This window comes from Lucilia sericata, unplaced genomic scaffold (assembly GCF_015586225.1).
Source record: "Lucilia sericata isolate MDLA Ls3-8-SP2 unplaced genomic scaffold, ASM1558622v1 Contig001425F_arrow, whole genome shotgun sequence".
Classification (NCBI taxonomy): Eukaryota; Metazoa; Arthropoda; class Insecta; order Diptera; family Calliphoridae; genus Lucilia; species Lucilia sericata.
Window position 1 is genome coordinate 50,614 of NW_023995358.1, and position 13,576 is coordinate 64,189.

The 13,576-nt window shown below is 35.6% G+C and overlaps 1 pseudogene; it reads left to right on the forward strand.

Moving 5' to 3' along the window:
* The window catches only part of LOC119611348, an 80,051-nt pseudogene that overhangs the window by 50,524 nt on the left and 15,951 nt on the right, over positions 1–13,576 (forward strand).

Below are 13,576 nucleotides of genomic sequence, written 5' to 3' on the forward strand. Positions count from 1 at the left end.
TATAGACTATAGAAAAACTGATCTTCAATGAAGATTCAGTTTTCTATAGAAAACTGATCTTCGATGAGGTTTTCTATACTGAACTTCGGGAAGAAGAACTTCCTGGTTTAAGTGCCACACGGTCTTGGAAAAGCTCAACAATTTCTTACTTCCTTGCTTTCATAAAAACTCTTTATACAATTAGATTTAGCCATTCCTAATGGCTTTATACTTTATTGCCAGAAAAAAACACACACACTTTAAACTTTGGCAAAAGTTTTAGTTCAAGCAACACTTTATGACATTGTTATGTAGTGTGGCAATAGCAATAGAGGAAACTAGCTAATGGCAACAGTTAGTTAACAACTATATGTTTATAAAAATAGAACGGATAAAGGAAACAGTTTTCTTATTTCCTGCAAAAGTATTACTTTCTACACACAAACACACGCACACACACAATCCTACTGGACAACACGCACGTAACACAAGCGTAAATTAACAGGGGAAAAACTTTACGCCAACATTTTAAATCAACCAAAGGCCATTATCCATATTACAACTGATGAAAATATTTAGGATATTAAGAGGAAACACAAGTTTATATTGTTGCCAATAATCCATGACTATTGCTGTTTTTATTTATAAATGTTTTAGTGATATTTATTACAGATTTTGTTATTACTTTTACACAAATTTATTAAGGTTGTAAAAATTTTGCTATTAAATAAATTTATAAAGGTCGATAAAAATGTACCCAAAATGAGCAGTTTATGGCTCAATTAAGTTGTAGTTGAATGTAAAAAGAAAATTATAGAAAATAAAACTTTAGTTTTTATTTAAAAAAATAATTTAATTGTTTATTTATATATCATTTTCTATTTGCAGGTATTTCTACTGGCCCACTGTGATGATAATAGTCTTATGTCAGAACACTCGCAACAGGAAAGGAGTTGCATACCCTTAAAGGTCATAAATCCAGAGTAAGTATCTAAATCTATAAAAAACTAAAAATTAGACAAGACTATAGACTAGACTATAGACTAGACTATAGACTAGACTATAGACTAGACTATAGACTAGACTATAGACTAGACTATAGACTAGACTATAGACTAGACTATAGACTAGACTATAGACTAGACTATAGACTAGACTATAGACTAGACCATAGACTAGACTATAGACTAGACTATAGACTAGACTGTAGACTAGACTATAGACTAGACTATAGACTAGACTCTAGACTAGACTATAGACTAGACTATAGACTAGACTATAGACTAGACTATAGACTAGACTATAGACTAGACTATAGACTAGACTATAGACTAGACTATAGACTAGACTATAGACTAGACTATAGACTAGACTATAGACTAGACTATAGACTAGACTATAGACTAGACTATAGACTAGACTATAGACTAGACTATAGACTAGACTATAGACTAGACTATAGACTAGACTATAAGACTAGACTATAGACTAGACTATAGACTAGACTATAGACTAGACCATAGACTAGACAATAGACTAGACTATAGACTAGACTATAGACTAGACTATAGACTAGACTATAGACTAGACTATAGACTAGACTATAGACTAGACTATAGACTAGACTATAGACTAGACTATAGACTAGACTATAGACTAGACTATAGACTAGACTATAGACTAGACTATAGACTAGACTATAGACTAGACTATAGACTAGACTATAGACTATAGACTAGACTATAGACTAGACTATAGACTAGACTATAGACTAAGACTATAGACTAGACTATAGACTAGACTATAGACTAGACTATAGACTAGACTATAGACTAGACTATAGACTAGACTATAGACTAGACTATAGACTAGACTATAGACTAGACTAGTATACTATAGACTAACTAAGACTAGACTATAGACTAGACTATAGACTAGACTATAGACTAGACTATAAGACTAGACTATAGACTAGACTATAACTAGACTATAGACTAGACTATAGACTAGACTATAGACTATGACTATAGACTAGACTATAGACTAGACTATAGACTAGACTATAGACTATACTATAGACTAGACTATAGACTAGACTATAGACTAGACTATAGACTAGACTATAGACTAGACTATAGACTAGACTATAGACTAGACTATAGACTAGACTATAGACTAGACTATAGACTAGACTATAGACTAGACTATAGACTAGACTATAGACTAGACTATAGACTAGACTATAGACTAGACTATAGACTAGGCTATAGACTAGACTATAGACTAGACTATAGACTAGACTATAGACTAGACTATAGACTAGACTATAGACTAGACTATAGACTAGACTATAGACTAGACTATAGACTAGACTATAGACTAGACTATAGACTAGACTATAGACTAGACTATAGACTAGACTATAGACTAGACTATAGACTAGACTATAGACTAGACTATAGACTAGACTATAGACTAGACTATAGACTAGACTATAGACTAGACTATAGACTAGACTAGACCATAGACTAGACTATAGACTAGACTATAGACTAGACTATAGACTAGACTATAGACTAGACTATAAACTAGAATATAGTCTAGACTATATACGTCACTATAGACTAGACTATGGACTAGACTATAGACTAGACTATAGACTAGACTATAGACTAGACTATAGACTAGACTAGACTAGACTATAGACTAGACTATAGACTATAGACTAGACTATAGACTAGACTATAGACTAGACTATAGACTAGACTATAGACTAGACTATAGACTCGACTATAGACTAGTGTATAGGCTAGAGCATAAACTAGACTAGAGACTGGACTATAGCCTAGACTCCCATAATTAGATGGAAACTCAAGAGAAAACAAATTAACTCTCAAATCAATTATCTTTCCTCTAGATACGCACAATATCCATAGCTCGTGATAGTCAGCGAGCCGTGGTGGGCTGTGAGGATACCAGAGCCTTAATCTACGACATGCACACGGGTCGATTAATCAGATCGATGCCACCAAATCCTGGACCTGTAACAGCTCTATATGCCATGGACAATGATGATTTCCTAGTAACAGTGGGCGGCAATAAGATCACTTTCTATTCGTTCCGCAATGAGGAGCTATATGTTCATCCCTATTCTCATAACCAGAGAAGGAAGCGTTCTCTAAAGAGAGCCACACAATCACAGAGGTCACCATCGACTACATTACCACCCATTACATGTTTCGATGTTTCACGTGATTCACAATTGGTGGCTATAGCTTCGGGTCGTCATGTTCATATAATGCAAATTAATACACCCGAATATCAGACAACATTTGATGGTCATAGCTGCCCCGGTTACTTGTTTGAATTTGCCCCTAATGGTGAATATTTGGTAACAGGCAGTGATGATCGTATGGTACATGTTTGGAGTCTGGCCATGGGTTCTATAGCAAATACTTTTAAGGGTCATGTGGCTCCTATTTGCAGTGTAGTGGTGTTAATGGACTCCAGACGTGTAATGTCTTCTGATCGTGATGGTATGATTTATGTTTGGATGGCAGATGGTGGTAATCTTTTGCAGACCCTGCAAGGACCTATAAATCCCTAGCGGCTACCAATAATATGAAATTTGCCATCTCTACAATGGCGAAAATGTTTTGAAAAATCTTTTCTCTTACACGCGAAGATGAAAAGTACTCCGTTTCCCATTCAGATGAAATCACTTGCTTTACCATAACAGCCGATAGTTTGTTTATAATAACTGGATCACGCGATATGTCCCTGAAAGTTTGGCAAGCTACAGGCGTAAGTTGGGCCCAGGTACTAGTGGGTCATTCGGATGCTGTTACTTGTGCTGCAGTGTCGGTGACAAATAAATCACAAGTTACTTCCGGTTCTAAAGATACAAATTTAATTATTTGGGATTTACATACTGGTGAAGAGATTCACACTTTGGCGGGACATTTGGGACCCGTTATTGGAGTCAAGGTCTCGGCAGACGGTTCAACGGCCGTCTCAGGCAGTGATGATAAAACCTTAATTGTTTGGGAAACTAAACGTGGATTGGCTTTGACTTCTCTGCAATTACATGTACCATTTCCCCGTTTTGATATTAGCATGGATTGTTCCCGGATTTTGGTACAACTAGTGGATAGTTTCAATCTCCCAGTCATTTGTTTACACAATACACCAGCCCAGTATATTAGCTGCCAACATACTCAGCGCCCGCCCGAGATGTGGAAGTAATGAGCATTTTTTTAATTTTAGATGTAGAAGATCAATTTTTTATAAAAATCTTCTTGAAAGATCAGTTTATAAAGAAAACTCTAACGAAGATCAGTTACTTTAGTTCTACTAGTCCTATGACATAACTTTCCAATACTCTACCTAATGTTTCTCTCTTTTCCTTCCCACAGATCTTCGACCACAAGGTCCCAAACGTCAATGAAACGTTTGCTCAAGAAGGAAGTATCTCTAGATACCTATACATGGCAAAAGAAATATGGACATCTAACGTCCTCGGTATGATGGCACAGGTGGATGAAAGACTCAAGCGACGCTTTTCAGTCTCGGCCAGTATGGAGGAAATTTCGAAAATAGCCGAAATGAAAACCATAACCTCACAAACGAATCTAGGTCCCGAGCAGGCCGCCCTAGCACAATCACAACATTTCGATCAATTAGAAGCTTTGTGGAAATAAACGATCACCGCCTCGACGAAGACACAATGCGGTAAGTTGATGTCAAAAGCTTTTTGTATTGTCACTATAAACTAACACTTGCAAAAGCTTAAAATACTCTTATAAGGTAAAAGCTTTGTAGTAACTAGTAGATTTTATAAAAAATACATTTCAAAATAACGTAAAAAATATCTAAATAAGTTGAAATGTTTGTTTGATCTATAATAAACATTTAGAGCCACTCATTAGGAGTGATTTATTTGGAGTAAATAAAATATTTAAGACAAATTTAAGAAAATGCTTTAATGTTACTTGTCTGTTTTTTGAGTTTTTCTTTTAAGTTGTACTTGTAATTGTTTTACTTGTCCAAATGCCACAAAGCTTTCACCATAAAATTTGTTTGGAAAAACTAAATTAAATAATGGTAGTAAAATTATATAATAATTATTATTAACAATAATTGAAATGCTTTTATGGATCTACTAACAAAAAGCAAAAAAATATATGAAGCATCGAAGTGGAGCAAGGATACGAACTGGAACTGAAGTAGAACTGAACTAGAGCTGAACTAGAACTGAACTAGAACTGAACTAGAACTGAACTAGAACTGAACTAGAACTGAACTAGAACTGAACTAGAACTGAACTAGAACTGAACTAGAACTGAACTAGAACTGAACTAGAACTGAACTAGAACTGAACTAGAACTGAACTAGAACTGAACTAGAACTGAACTAGAACTGAACTAGAACTGAACTAGAACTGAACTAGAACTGAACTAGAACTGAACTAGAACTGAACTAGAACTAACTGAACTAGAACTGAACTAGAACTGAACTAGAACTGAACTAGAACTGAACTAGAACTGAACTAGAACTGAACTAGAACTGAACTAGAACTGAACTAGAACTGAACTAGAACTGAACTAGAACTGAACTAGAACTGAACTAGAACTGAACTAGAACTGAACTAGAACTGAACTAGAACTGAACTAGAACTGAACTAGAACTGAACTAGAACTGAACTAAACTGAACTAGAACTGAACTAGACTGAACTAGAACTGAACTAGAACTGAACTACTAGAACTGAACTAGAACTGAACTAGAACTGAACTAGAACTGAACTAGAACTGAACTAGAACTAGAACTGAACTAGAACTGAACTAGAACTGAACTAAAACTGAACTAGAACTGAACTAGAACTGAACTAGAACTGAACTAGAACTGAACTAGAACTGAACTAGAACTGAACTAGAACTGAACTAGAACTGAACTAGAACTGAACTAGAACTGAACTAGAACTGAACTAGAACTGAACTAGAACTGAACTAGAACTGAACTAGAACTGAACTAGAACTGAACTAGAACTGAACTAGAACTGAACTAGAACTGAACTAGAACTGAACTAGAACTGAACTAGAACTGAACTAGAACTGAACTAGAACTGAACTAGAACTGAACTAGAACTGAACTAGAACTGAACTGAACTAGAACTGAACTAGAACTGAACTAGAACTGAACTAGAACTGAACTAGAACTGAACTAGAACTGAACTAGAACTGAACTAGAACTGAACTAGAACTGAACTAGAACTGAACAAGAACTGAACTAGAACTGAACTAGAACTGAACTAGAACTGAACTAGAACTGAACTAGAACTGAACTAGAACTGAACTAGAACTGAACTAGAACTGAACTAGAACTGAACTAGAACTGAACTGAACTAGAACTGAACTAGAACTGAACTAGAACTGAACTAGAACTGAACTAGAACTGAACTAGAACTGAACTAGAACTGAACTAGAACTGAACTAAAACTGAACTAGAACTGAACTGAACTAGAACTGAACTAGAACTGAACTAGAACTGAACTAGAACTGAACTAGAACTGAACTAGAACTGAACTAGAACTGAACTAGAACTGAACTAGAACTGAACTAGAACTGAACTAGAACTGAACTAGAACTGAACTAGAACTGAACTAGAACTGAACTAGAACTGAACTAGAACTGAACTAGAACTGAACTGAAACTGAACTAGAACTGAACTAGAACTGAACTAGAACTGAACTGAACTGAACTAGAACTGAACTAAACTGAACTAGAACTGAACTAGAACTGAACTAAACTGAACTAGAAGAACTGAACTGAACTAGAACTGAACTAGAACTGAACTAGAACTGAACTAGAACTGAACTAGAACTGAACTGAACTAGAACTGAACTAGAACTGAACTAGAACTGAACTAGAACTGAACTAGAACTGAACTAGAACTGAACTAGAACTGAACTAGAACTGAACTAGAACTGAACTAGAACTGAACTAGAACTGAACTAAAACTGAACTAGAACTGAACTAGAACTGAACTAGAACTGAACTAGAACTGAACTAGAACTGAACTAGAACTGAACTAGAACTGAACTAGAAGAACTAGAACTGAACTAGAACTGAACTAGAACTGAACTAGAACTGAACTAGAACTGAACTAGAACTGAACTAGAACTGAACTAAACTGAACTAGAACTGAACTAGAACTGAACTAGAACTGAACTAGAACTGAACTAGAACTGAACTAGAACTGAACGAACTGAACTAGAACTGAACTAGAACTGAACTAGAACTGAACTAGAACTGAACTAGAACTGAACTAGAACTGAACTAGAACTGAACTAGAACTGAACTAGAACTGAACTAGAACTGAACTAGAACTGAACTAGAACTGAACTAGAAACTGAACTGAACTAGAACTGAACTAGAATGAACTAGAACTGAACTAGAACTGAACTAGAACTGAACTGAACTGAACTAGAACTGAACTAGAACTGAACTAGAAACTGAACTAGAACTGAACTAGAACTGAACTAGCACTGAACTAGAACTGAACTAGAACTGAACTAGAACTGAACTAGAACTGAACTAGAACTGAACTAGAACTGAACTAGAACTGAACTAGAACTGAACTAGAACTGAACTAGAACTGAACTAGAACTGAACTAGAACTGAACTGAACTAGAACTGAACTAGAACTGAACTAGAACTGAACTGAACTAGAACTGAACTAGAACTGAACTAGAACTGAACTAGAACTGAACTAGAACTGAACTAGAACTGAACTAGAACTGAACTAGAACTGAACTAGAACTGAACTAAAACTGAACTAGAACTGAACTAGAACTGAACTAGAACTGAACTAGAACTGAACTAGAACTGAACTAGAACTGAACTAGAACTGAACTAGAACTGAACTAGAACTGAACTAGAACTGAACTAGAACTGAACTAGAACTGAACTAGAACTGAACTAGAACTGAACTAGAACTGAACTAGAACTGAACTAGAACTGAACTAGAACTGAACTAGAACTGAACTAGAACTGAACTAGAACTGAACTAGACTGAACTAGAACTGAACTAGAACTGAACTAGAACTGAACTAGAACTGAACTAGAACTGAACTAGAACTGAACTAGAACTGAACTAGAACTGAACTAGAACTGAACTAGAAAACTGAACTAGAACTGAACTAAACTGAACTAGAACTGAACTAGAACTGAACTAGAACTGAACTAGAACTGAACTGAACTAGAACTGAACTAGAACTGAACTAGAACTGAACTAGAACTGAACTAGACTGAACTAGAACTGAACTAGAACTGAACTAGAACTGAACTAGAACTGAACTAGAACTGAACTAGAACTAGAAACTGAACTAGAACTGAACTAGAACTGAACTAGAACTGAACTAGAACTAGAACTGAACTAGAACTGAACTAGAACTGAACTAGAACTGAACTAGAACTGAACTAGAACTGAACTAGAACTGAACTAGAACTGAACTAGAACTGAACTAGAACTGAACTAGAACTGAACTAGAACTGAACTAGAACTGAACTAGAAACTGAACTAGAACTGAACTAGAACTGAACTAGAACTGAACTAGAACTGAACTAGAACTGAACTAGAATGAACTAGAACTGAACTAGAACTGAACTAGAACTGAACTAGAACTGAACTAGAACTGAACTAGAACTGAACTAGAACTGAACTAGAACTGAACTAGAACTGAACTAGAACTGAACTAGAACTGAACTAGAACTGAACTAGAACTGACAAAAACTGAACTAGAACTGAACTAGAACTGAACTAGAACTGAACTAGAACTGAACTAGAACTGAACTAGAACTGAACTAGAACTGAACTAGAACTGAACTAGAACTGAACTAGAACTGAACTAGAACTGAACTAGAACTGAACTAGAACTGAACTAGAACTGAACTAGAACTGAACTAGAACTGAACTAGAACTGAACTAGAACTGAACTAGAACTGAACTAGAACTGAACTAGAACTGAACTAGAACTGAACTAGAAACTGAACTAGAACTGAACTAGAACTGAACTAGAACTGAAACTAGAACTGAACTAGAACTGAACTAGAAACTGAACTAGAACTGAACTAGAACTGAACTAGAACTGAACTAGAACTGAACTAGAACTGAACTAGAACTGAACTAGAACTGAACTAGAACTGAACTAGAACTGAACTAGAACTGAACTAGAACTGAACTAGAACTGAACTAGAACTGAACTAGAACTGAACTAGAACTGAACTAGAACTGAACTAGAAAAACTGAACTAGAACTGAACTAGAACTGAACTAGAACTGAACTAGAACTGAACTAGAAACTGAACTAGAACTGAACTAGAACTGAACTAGAACTGAACTAGAACTGAACTAGAACTGAACTGAACTAGAACTGAACTAGAACTGAACTAGAACTGAACTAGAACTGAACTAGAACTGAACTAGAACTGAACTAGAACTGAACTAGAACTGAACTAGAACTGAACTAGAACTGAACTAGAACTGAACTAGAACTGAACTAGAACTGAACTAGAACTGAACTAGAAAGAACTGAACTAGAACTGAACTAGAACTGAACTAGAACTGAACTAGAACTGAACTAGAACTGAACTAGAACTGAACTAGAACTGAACTAGAACTGAACTAGAACTGAACTAGAACTGAACTAGAACTGAACTAGAAACTGAACTAGAACTGAACTAGAACTGAACTAGAACTGAACTAGAACTGAACTAGAACTGAACTAGAACTGAACTAGAACTGAACTAGAACTGAACTAGAACTGAACTAGAACTGAACTAGAACTGAACTAGAAAGAACTAGAACTGAACTAGAACTGAACTAGAACTGAACTAGAACTGAACTAGAACTGAACTAGAGAACGAACTAGAACTGAACTAGAACTGAACTAGAACTGAACTAGAACTGAACTAGAACTGAACTAGAACTGAACTAGAACTGAACTAGAACTGAACTAGAACTGAACTAGAACTGAAACTAGAACTGAACTAGAACTGAACTAGAACGAACTAGAACTAAAACTAGAACTGAACTAGAACTGAACTAGAACTGAAACTAAAACTGAACTAGAACTGAACTAGAACTGAACTAAACTGAACTAAACTGAACAGAAACTGAACTAGAACTGAACTAGAACTGAACTAGAACTGAACTAGAACTGAACTAGAACTGAACTAGAACTGAACTAGAACTGAACTAGAACTGAACTAGAACTGAACTAGAACTGAACTAGAACTGAACTAGAACTGAACTAGAACTGAACTAGAACTGAACTAGAACTGAAACTAGAACTGAAACTGAACGAAAACTAGAAATGAACTAGAACTGAACTAGAACTGAACTAGAACTAGAACTGAACTAGAACTGAACTAGAACTGAACTAAAACTGAACTAGAACTGAACTAGACTGAACTAGAACTGAACTAGAACTGAACTAGAACTGAACTAACTGAACTAGAACTGAACTAGAACTGAACTAGAACTGAACTAGAACTGAACTAGAACTGAACTAGAACTGAACTAGAACTGAACTAGAACTGAACTAGAACTGAACTAGAACTGAACTAGAACTGAACTAGAACTGAACTAGAACTGAACTAGAACTGAACTAGAAATGAACTAGAACTGAACTAGAACTGAAACTAGAACTGAACTAGAACTGAACTAAACTGAACTAGAACTGAACTAGAACTGAACTAGAACTGAACTAGAACTGAACTAGAACTGAACTAGAACTGAACTAGAACGAAACTAAAACTGAACTAGAACTGAACTAGAACTGAACTAGAACTGAACTAGAACTGAACTAGAACTGAACTAGAACTGAACTAGAACTGAACTAGAAACTGAACTAAAACTGAACTAGAACTGAACTAGAACTGAACTAGAACTGACTGAACTGAACTAGAACTGAACTAGAACTGAACTAGAACTAGAACTGAACTAGAACTGAACTAGAACTGAACTAAAACTGAACTAGAACTGAACTAGAACTGAACTAGAACTGAACTAGAACTGAACTAGAAACTGAACTAGAACTGAACTAGAACTGAACTAGACTGAACTAGAACTAGAAATGAACTAGAACTGAACTAGAACTGAACTAAAACTGAACTAGAACTGAACTAGAACTGAACTAGAACTGACTAGAACTGAACTAGAACTGAACTAGAACTGAACTAGAACTGAACTAGAACTGAACTAGAACTGAACTAGAACTGAACTAGAACTGAACTAGAACTGAACTAGAACTGAACTAGAACTGAACTAGAACTGAACTAGAACTGAACTAGAACTGAACTAGAACTGAAAACTAGAACTGAACTAGAACTGAACTAGAACTGAACTAGAACTGAACTAGAACTGAACTAGAACTGAACTGAACTAGAACTGAACTAGAACTAGAACTAGAACTGAACTAGAACTGAACTAGCACTGAACTAGAACTGAACTAGAAACTGAACTAGAACTGAACTAGAATGAACTAGAACTAGAACTGAACTAGAACTGAATAGAACTGAACTAGAACTGAACTAGACTAGAACTGACTAGAACTGAACTAGAACTGAACTAGAACTGAACTAGAACTGAACTAGAACTGAACTAGAACTGAAACTAGAACTGAACTAGAACTGAACTAGAAACGAGAACTGAACTAGACTGAACTAGAACTGAACTAGAACTGAACTAGAACTGAACTAGAACTGAACTAGAAACTGAACTAGAACTGAACTAGAACTGAACTAGACTGAACTAGAACTGAACTAGAACTGAACTAGAACTGAAACTAGAACTGAACTAGAACTGAACTAGAACTACTAAACTAGAACTGAACTAGAACTGAACTAAACTGAACTAGAACTGAACTAGAACTGAACTAGAACTGACTAGAACTGAACTAGAACTGAACTAGAACTGAACTAGAACTGAACTAGAACTGAACTAGAACTGAACTAGAACTGAACTAGAACTGAACTAGAACTGAACTAGAACTGAACTAGAACTGAACTAGAACTGAACTAGAACTGAACTAGAACTGAACTAGAACTGAACTAGAACTGAACTAGAACTGAACTAGAACTGAACTAGAACTGAACTAGAACTGAACTAGAACTGAACTAGAACTGAACTAGAACTGAACACTAGAACTGAACTAGAACTGAACTAGAACTGAACTAGAACTGAACTAGAACTGAACTAGAACTGAACTAGAACTGAACTAGAACTGAACTAGAACTGAACTAGAACTGAACTAGAACTGAACTAGAACTGAACTAGAACTGAACTAACTGAACTAGAACTGAACTAGAACTGAACTAGAACTGAACTAGAACTGAACTAGAACTGAACTAGAACTGAACTAAAACTGAAACTAGAACTGACTAGAACTGAACTAGAACTGAACTAGAACTGAACTAGAACTGAACTAGAACTGAACTAGAACTGAACTAGAACTGAACTAGAACTGAACTAGAACTGAACTAGAACTGAACTAGACTGAACTAGAACTGAACTAGAACTGAACTAGAACTGAACTAGAACTGAACTAGAACTGAACTAGAACTGAACTAGAACTGAACTAGAACTGAACTAGAACTGAACTAGAACTGAACTAGAACTGAACTAGAACTGAACTAGAACTGAACTAGAACTGAACTAGAACTGAACTAGAACTGAACTAGAACTGAACTAGAACTGAACTAGAACTAACAGAACTGAACTAGAACTGAACTAGAACTGAACTAGAACTGAACTAGAACTGAACTAGAACTGAACTAGAACTGAACTAGAACTGAACTAGAACTGAACTAGAACTGAACTAGAACTGAACTAGAACTGAACTAGAACTGAACTAGAACTGAACTAGAAACTGAACTAGAACTGAACTAGAACTGAACTAGAACTGAACTAGAACTGAAACTAGAACTGAACTAGAACTGAACTAGAACTGAACTAGAACTGAACTAGAACTGAACTAGAACTGAACTACTTGAACTGAAACTGAACTAGAACTGAACTAGAACTGAACTAGAACTGAACTAGAACTGAACTAGAACTGAACTAGAACTGAACTAGAACTGAACTAGAACTGAACTAGAACTGAACTAGAACTGAACTAGAACTGAACTAGAACTGACTAGAACTGAACTAGAACTGAACTAGAACTGAACTGAACTAGAACTGAACTAGAACTGAACTAAACTGAACTAGAACTGAACTAGAACTGAACTAGAACTGAACTAGAACTAACTAGAACTGAACTAGAACTGAACTAGAACTGAACTAGAACTGAACTAGAACTGAACTAGAACTGAACTAGAAACTGAACTAGAACTGAACTAGAACTGAACTAGAACTGAACTAGAACTGAACTAGAACTGAACTAGAACTGAACTAGAACTGAACTAGAACTGAACTAGAACTGAACTAGAACTGAACTAGAACTAGAACTGAACTAGAACTGAACTAGAACTGAACTAAAACTGAACTAGAACTGAACTAGAACTGAACTAGAACTGAACTAGAACTGAACTAGAAC